This window comes from Mirounga leonina, unplaced genomic scaffold, assembly GCF_011800145.1.
Source record: "Mirounga leonina isolate KUSES-001 unplaced genomic scaffold, KU_Mleo_1.0 Mir_170, whole genome shotgun sequence".
Lineage (NCBI taxonomy): Eukaryota > Metazoa > Chordata > Mammalia > Carnivora > Phocidae > Mirounga > Mirounga leonina.
The window spans coordinates 27,747,121-27,755,708 of NW_023270433.1; positions in this window are offsets into that span (position 1 = coordinate 27,747,121).

Genomic DNA, 8,588 nt, shown 5'->3' on the forward strand with positions numbered 1-8,588 from the left:
ATATATATATATATATAAACCTGGAAAAAAAAATGGTTTAAAGAAAGAGTCATTCAACCCATATGATTCACCAAGATGGAAAATTAATATGAGGTCTGGAGAAGGAAAAGCTGAGGATCAAGGCTGATTGAGGGGCAGTTGGTGGAGAGCACATAACCTGTTTCCATGTATATCTCAATTTATCTGGTGTAGACACAAAGAAGTTTGTTAACACTATCTGCTAGAATACATCGGAAAGATATTGGCAACTGTTGCCAATTTAAAAAATAGTGAGGGGCGCCTGGGTGGCTTAGTCGTTAAGCGTCTGCCTTCGGCTCAGGTCATGGTCCCAGGGTTCTGGGATCGAGCCCCACATCGGGCTCCCTGCTCAGCGGGAAGCCTGATTCTCCCTCTCCCACTCCCCCTGCTTGTGTTCCCTCTCTCTCTATGTCTCTGTCAAAATAAATTTAAAAAATCTTTAAAAAACAATAAAAAAATAAAAAGTAGTGAAATAACAACAACAAAATACTTCAGTAGAGAACATGCATACTACAGTGAGACTCTTTCCCCTTCTTCTAAATATGGATCTCTGGTGAACAGAAATAGATTCATCATAATCCTTGGTTTGTTATATATTGACATCATTGGCCTGTGCAAAGGCCTTTTTATTTACTTGATCATGTATTTATTTTTAGTAATATAACAAGTACCCTTAAAATCACCACTGAAGCCAAAAACTTGAACAATAATATTAACTTACTTCTGTCTAAGTCGTCCTCCTCTAGTTTGTCTCCTTGCTTCTCTCTAGAGTGGATAACTATATTAAATTTTATGCTTGCCTTTTGTTTTTTTTTTTAAAAGAGTTATCACATGTATACATATAATCAATATATTTAGTTTTGCTTGATTTTTAATTTCATAACAGGGAATGAGGTAATAGAGTCTTCTGGATCTTGCTTTTTTGACTTATTGAATTATGAAGACTTGACCATAGTTTCTTTGGAGGATCTGCAGCTGCCTTAGCACAGCTCAGCTCTCTGATCCAGGTGAAGCAATCTCTGGCTGATTTTTGTGGCCTCCCTACAACCTCTGCACCAGCTTCTGCTCTTGATGGTACAGTACTATTCATGGCTTCGTATTTCTAGGTGTTCCCATATCGGCAGACTCCCTTCTAGGTGACTGCTTTTGTCAAAAAAATGACATGGTAAAAATTAAAATGGTTAAAATTAAAACCAAATCAGTAAAATAGTAAGAGTTTATTGTGCACAAGAGAAGAGGTTGCAAACTGAGTCTTCAAATCCAAAACCAATATAAATCTCAGAGGCATGACATTACAGGATGGCTTATAAAGTGAAAAAGAAGTTGTTTAACCTTTATAATGACTGGTTATTATGATGAGGGTTTTCCAGAGAGCAGGGAATTAGTTAAAAGTGATTATCCTACACCATTTCAGGAAGATGACTTAAGTTTCTTTTATCATTATCAGAGGCATTTACAAGAAATAATCTAGGTTTTGCTAGATTTTATTTTGCTTACCTGGTTTAAATGGTTTTTTTCTGCTTGGGAAATTTTCAGGCCTGGTGTCCATTTAACTTTACTTTAACACTATAAAGATAGCTCAAGCCAAGGTACTTTCTCCTCAGGGGCCACCTGGCCCATGTAAACTTCTAAATGTTGGGAGTTAGTTCCCAGCTGCTTGCCCTAAGCCATTTATGTAACTGCTCCAGCCAGGTCTTGCCTGAAGAATTCCCAGGAGGGACAGAAGCAACTTCTTGATGTTCAGGGACTGGATACTTCCAAATTCTTTACTCACCCAAGGGCCTTCACTGAACCCTTTCTGCTATAGTAGTGAGTACTCAAATGTTTCTGCAGTTTATCAGGCAGCCAGTGGGGATTCAGATCAGCTCCCCTTCTTGCAGGCACTCCAGTCTCTCCAAGAGCCCTTCCCATTTCACTTGAAGAGTAGGAAAGTAGCTCTCTGTCTTCTAGGAAGTGAGGGGAAAGGCTACAGAGCTCCCCCTAAAGGCAACTCACTGCTCAAAAGAATGCTTTCCTTTAAACCCTTGCTGTCTATTTATATATTAAAGATTAAGCTGAGATTTGCTTTGCAGCTTTTCTTTCTCTCTCTTTTCCCTCTTTCCTTCCTTCATTCCTTTCAAAGGTTTCCATCTATTGTTTTCAACTTTGACACCTTACCTAATATTTCTTTTTTTTTTTTAAGATTTTATTTATTTATTTGAGAGACAGAGAGAGAGAGAGTGCACAAATAGGGTGAAGGGCAGAGGGAGAAACAGACTCCCCACTCAGCAGAGAGCCCGATGCGAAACTCAATCCCGGGACCCCGGGATCATGACCCGAGCTTAGCTGGCTGAGCCACCCAGGTGCCCTTAACTAATATTCCTAAGAATGTTGGAAAATATATCAACACTGGCTAGATATCAACTGTTGACACTGTTTATCATGGTGGGGTGGAGTTCAAGGTGTGTACGACAAGACTTATTTTTTGCTTTGTGTTGCTTGCTTTGTTATAATTATCGTGTTACTTCTTGCAGTTTAAAAAAATTATTTTGGGAAAACATGAAAATCAAGACTTAGCAGAAAATTATTAACAGATTGGGTAGCAAACCTGCAAATGATCTATTTCTAAAGGGTTGTCTTCAGGGAGTCCATCTGATGAGATGATTATCTTTGTCTTCGGAACCCCTGGTAGGCTTTCAAGTTTCACCCAATCACTTCAAAAGCAGGAAATTCTTTGTATTTTGATTCCACAAGACAAATGAGTCCTCTCCCAGACATTTAACAAAACACTTAATCATGAAAGGAGATTAGAAAATATTCTACTATAAAAAGGAATGATTATCAGGAATATCGAGTTAAAACAGTGAAACATTCTGGAATATTCACTCTTGACATGTATGTTTCAGAAGATTAACTCATTTTGAAAATTATTTAACTGAATAGAAAGATAAGGTATTACTTTTTGATTTTGGTAAACTAAACAAAAACATTTAAATAAGTATGACTTTACTAATAAAAAATGTTTTAATATTTCAAGTATTTAGAGATTAGAGAGTAGAATAATTTTTCTCCTTAAATATAATCTCACCCTCTTCCATTGTTCATATTGCTATAAAAGGCACTTCTGGGGGCGCCTGGGTGGCTCGGTTGTTGGGCGTCTGCCTTCGGCTCAGGTCATGGTCCCAGGGTCCTGGGATTGAGCCCTGCATCGGGCTCCCTGTGCCGTGGGAAGCCCGCTTCTCCCTCTCCCACTCCCCCTGCTGTGTTCCCTCTCTTGCTGTGTCTCTCTCTGTCAAATAAATAAATAAAATCTTAAAAAAAAAAAGGCACTTTTGCTCATGCCAGCCTCTAGCTTAAAAATACTCAAATTCTGCCATTTGCCTGCTAGATAAAATTAACATTTCTTACTTTAATGCACAGAGTCCTTCTTTATTAGGCATGAGACCCCTTCTCATTTTTAACTTCATGGCACTTCTCATGTACTCTACCCTTCAGTATCATTGAAGAATTTGCTGTTCCCTGACTCATCATAGCCTTTTATATATCTATTCATTTGCTCATTTTATTCTTTCTGGCTGAAGTCCTGAAATGACCTTCTGGCCATGAACTACAAATTATCCTTCTATACCCAACCCATATGTCATCTCTGCAAGACCTCTCTTAAAAGCCTGGGTGGCTAGTCACTCCATTCTCTTATAATTATTCACTTATGGCAGTTACCTCCATCTACTGTGACAACTTATTCAACTCTCTAACTCAAACTCCTCAGAGAGTTCCTAGTGTAGATACTCAATAGACATTTTTTCAGTTTTAATGAATAAATTAAAAAAATTAATCCCTAGATTTAACAGAATATACTAAAGTGGTTCAATAATCATAATTTAATGTTACAGTTTACTTAGGAAATCCAAGATCATTTTGTACCCTAGCTCCCTATATGGTAAAGTCAGTAGCTAATGCAGGTAAAAAGCATTCAATAGCCTGCATATATACACAGGGATTTTATATAGAGCCACAAAAAATCTTTTTTTTAGCAAAAATCTGATTTTTTTTTTCAGATTCAAAGTATAAATTGTTTAAGCTTTAGTTTAAAACTTTCACTTTGGAGCTTTTTGTCACTCTACCCAGGACTAAACGATATCATATTCCCTCAGAAAAGGTGACTAGAAAGAAGAAGAATATGTTTTTCTCTCTTCAAAAAAAGTATTATTTTTAGTAATGTAAGTTACTTGCTATAATCCAAGACTTGTATAGCTCTCTTCTTACATGCCCATTATTATCAAGTGTGGAAAGAGAGTTGTCTCCATCCTGTGAATGAGTACACTTCTTTGCAAAACTCTGATATTGGGGCACCTGGGTGGCTCAGGTGGTTAAGCGGCTGCCTTGGGTTCAGGTCATGATCTCAGGGTCCTGGGATCGGGCCCTGTTGGGCTGTCTGCTCAGCAGGGATTCTGCTTCTCCCTCTCCCTCTGTTTTCTCTCTCTCTCTTTCTCTCAAATAAATAAATAAAATCTTAAAAAAAAAAAAAAAACTCTGATATTAATCTTGTCTTACCCCAGGAGTGGCTGCTTTAGCCAGATCTGCTGATTTCTTATCATAGATCACTGCAAAGGTGATTATAGCAGGATGGTAAATGACTAGGAACTCAGTTTATTGCTCTGGGTTACCCCTGAAGCTTTGCAATTACTTCACCCAAGGTTGACTGCACTTCCCCAAGCTATTTTTGTCTCAGTAGAGGTATGTAACTTGCCCCTGTAGTTTTTCTACTTGGTGATGTGATAAGTACAACTGTTTCAGGTCAAACAGCTCATTCTGGCTTATAGTCATCAGGACACTAAAGGAACATGGAAATTCAGACAAACTGCCATCCGCCCAGGTTGAGGGAACCACTGTGCTCTCAGCTTTGTGAAGTTTGCATTGATGTGTTCTCTATCAGAGAGAGCATTGTAAGCCCCAGCTGCTTGTTACTGCCAGATGCTGTTGCTAAGGCAGCTTGCCAATCTCTTTCCTCTAGACCTGCTTGTTTTCCCAGAGTTGTCTTGGCAGGCTATGTAAATATTTTAACAATGAAAAAGCATGCAGGAGGGAATTCTGAGAGAGATTATGGTATAATAGATGACAGAGAAGAAACTGATCTAAACAACTAAAAAGAAATGTGAAAGAAAACAAAGCAAAACCCTTCACCAAGGCTGAAATTATGGAATGGTGCCAACCACATACTCCAGATAATTCAAATCAAAGGAAGTCACCAGGAGAAAATGCAAAATTCCCCTTTCTAGAGAGTAGTGCAGTACTGCAGGAAATTACAGAAAGACCTTTCAGAAAACCCATAAAATATACACTAATTTGGAGGAATGAGGCCCTAGTGACAGGGCTATGTGACAAAACGTGTGGTTATTCCTTTCTTTGACCCAGATTCTTAATTATGATGTGAGATTATTCTAATATAATTGAGAGAAAAGGGAGATAAAGTTGGACCATGAAAAAGGTGGGAAACAGCCTATAAGGAGCCATTTATGTAAAGCCCAGCAGCAGTAAAGAGAGCTAAAGTGGGAAAGGTGACAATACGCAGACTCATTAAATTCAGTTTTTTTTTAACCTAATTCCTTAGCAATGTTGTGACTTCGTTTTAATGCAAATGAGCAATCCAGAAACAGTAGAACCCTCATCCACCAGGGGAAGTTTAGCAATCCCCCAACCCCTCAAAAATCAAAAGACTCAAAATAAGCACAAAACAAACCAAATATAGAACTAAACAAAAAACCTTTTTTAGTTGAAACTACCCAACTTTCCTCAGATTGCTGTATGACTGAACATAGAATTTAAAACTCATGTCTTCAATAAACTCTCGGACATAAATCACAGGGAGGGGCTACAAGATTCACCTACATTATTTAGGGGGAAATAGGGAGACACTAAGATTGCTTAGGTGTGTTCTGGCTTAAACATGAATATCCATTAAAACAAACACAAAGTTATACAAAATGCCTGAATCAAAATAAATGAAATAAATCTAGCTTGTATAACATTTTACAGTCCTAGAGTTGAAGTGCAAAAATATTATCTGGAATGGACTATATTTGAATCTGAACCCCCACTCTAGTTCCATTTAAGTTCACTCTACTTTCTCATCACCCCTCCTCTGTCACTGGCAGCAAGAAATTTAAGAAGAGAGCTAGGGCCACTCCTCCTAGCCCCAACAATCTACTTCCTCACCACAGAAAATGTCACAGTCACTATTAACTCTCACTTCTTTTTCTTATCCTACTCTTATTTTCCTTTCCTGTTTACAGACCGCTTTCTCTTATTTTAAGCAGGAGAGAAAAATCAGTTTTTAAGATATTTTATGTCTTCCTTTTTTTTGTTTTTGGCTTCCCCCTAGTAGGTCTTCAAACCTGGTGATTGGAACCTGAAGTCTTCTTTATCATTAATATGTTAGGTAATAGTTGGTGAAAGAATATAAAACATCTCACTTATTGACTCAGTTTATGTGATCCGCCACAAATTAATAATCCACATATTATCTTGATAAAGCTGCAAAAGGTGGCTTAAAAAGGATCTGTTGGCGGGGCACCTGAGTGGCTTAGTCGGTTGAGTGTCCAACTCTTGATTTTGGCTCAGGTCATGACTTCAGGGTCTTGAGATTGAGCCCTGCATCACAGTCTGCACTCAGCAGTGAATCTGCTTGAGATTCTCTCCCTCTTCCTTTCCCTCTGCCCCTCCTCTGCTTGTACGTGTGCTCTCTCTCTCGCAAATACATAAATAAATCTTTTTTAAAAAAAGATTGTTGGATAATTTACTTCAGGAAATAGATTATCACTAGAACATTTGAGGCAACATAAATTTGTATTCTTCAGGAAATTAAAGCATAAGTTCTGTAAAATAAGAGATATGCTGATAATAAAATAGACTGAGATGAAAAAGTTTCTGGCATGTCTAAGGAATAAATTTAAGAGAAAAGAGACTATCAATATAAAACCTAAAACTAAATTAGAAGCAGTATAAAATTGAAACTGTTGGAAACATAATAAATTGATATGGAGCATAGATAAAAGAAAATTTTCCAGAATATAGAGAAAAGGAACAGAGATGAAAGTGATCAGAAAAAATATAATTTATATATAACTCATATTAATAAATAGCATAATTAAGGAGAACAAAAATATATCTAAAAAATAATTAGAAATTGGAGGAAAACAATTCCTAAAGGAAGACTAATTTTTACACATAAAATTATTTGTGACAGATATACATAATGAAAAGCAATCAAGTGGATATTTATTTTGGAAAAAATTATTGAACTTTAAAGACAGAGAATCATACAAACATTAGAGTAAAAAAACATGTCAAATAAAATTCAGATAAGTTTTAGATGTATTCTCTTCAATACGAGGAATCAAAATACAATGTAATAATTTGTACTAAGTTTTGAGGAGAAAAACTGTGATTTAAGAATTCTCAACTAGTCACATAGGCACACATGTGAAGGTAACAGAAATATATTCTCCAATATGCTATGGCAAAATATGTTGGCATGTCCTCCAATTATCTTACTTAAATTTAAAACAAGAGAGAGAAACTTGTACACAACAATCACAGTATTGAAAATCACAAAACATTTGAAGATACATTTTAGTTTATTAGATATCATTTTGTTTATAAACTTATCGGAAGAAGAAGAAAACCTAAAATTATATGAGACCCAATATTTCATAAACATAAAAGAAATGATAAAAACTATTAAAACAAAAGATTCTCTGATTTGGGGTAGCAGATAATCTCTATAACATTAACCTTAAAAAGCATATTAGACCAAATGTATTAAATAGATATATACAGAACATCCCAACCAAAAGCAACAGAATATACATTCTTCTCAAGTGCACAGAAAACATTCTCCAGGACTGATTACATGGTAGGCCATAAAATAAGTCTCAATAAACTCAAGAAGGCTGAAATCATATCAAGCATCTTCTCTGACCACAATGTTATGAAACTAGAAATCAATTACAAAAAGAAAACTGGAAAAAAAATGTGGAGACTAAACAACATGATACTAAACAACCAATGGGTCATTGGAGATATCAAAGAAGAAATAAAAAAAATACCTAGAGACAAATGAAAACAGAAATATGACATAGCAAAATTTATGGGATGTAGCAAAAGCAGTTCTGAGAGGGAAGTTCATAGCAATACAGACTTAGGACAAGAAACAAGAACAATCTCAAACTATCTAAATTCATACCTAAAGAAACTACAAAAAGAACAAATGAAGCCCAGAGTAACAGAAGAAAGGCTATAATAAAGATCAGAGCAGAAATAAATGAAACAGAGACTTAAACAACAGAAAAGATCAGTGAAACTAAGAGTTGGGTTCTTAGAAAAGATAAATTTGACAAATGTTTAGCTAGACTAACAAAGAAAAAGAGGGATCAAATAAACAAAATCAGAAATGAAAGACATTACAATTGATACTACAAAAATACAAAGGATTATAAGAGATACTGCAAACAATTATGTGCCAACAAATTGGACAACCTAGAAGAAATGGACAAATGCCTAGAAACATACAATCTTCCAAGACTAATTAT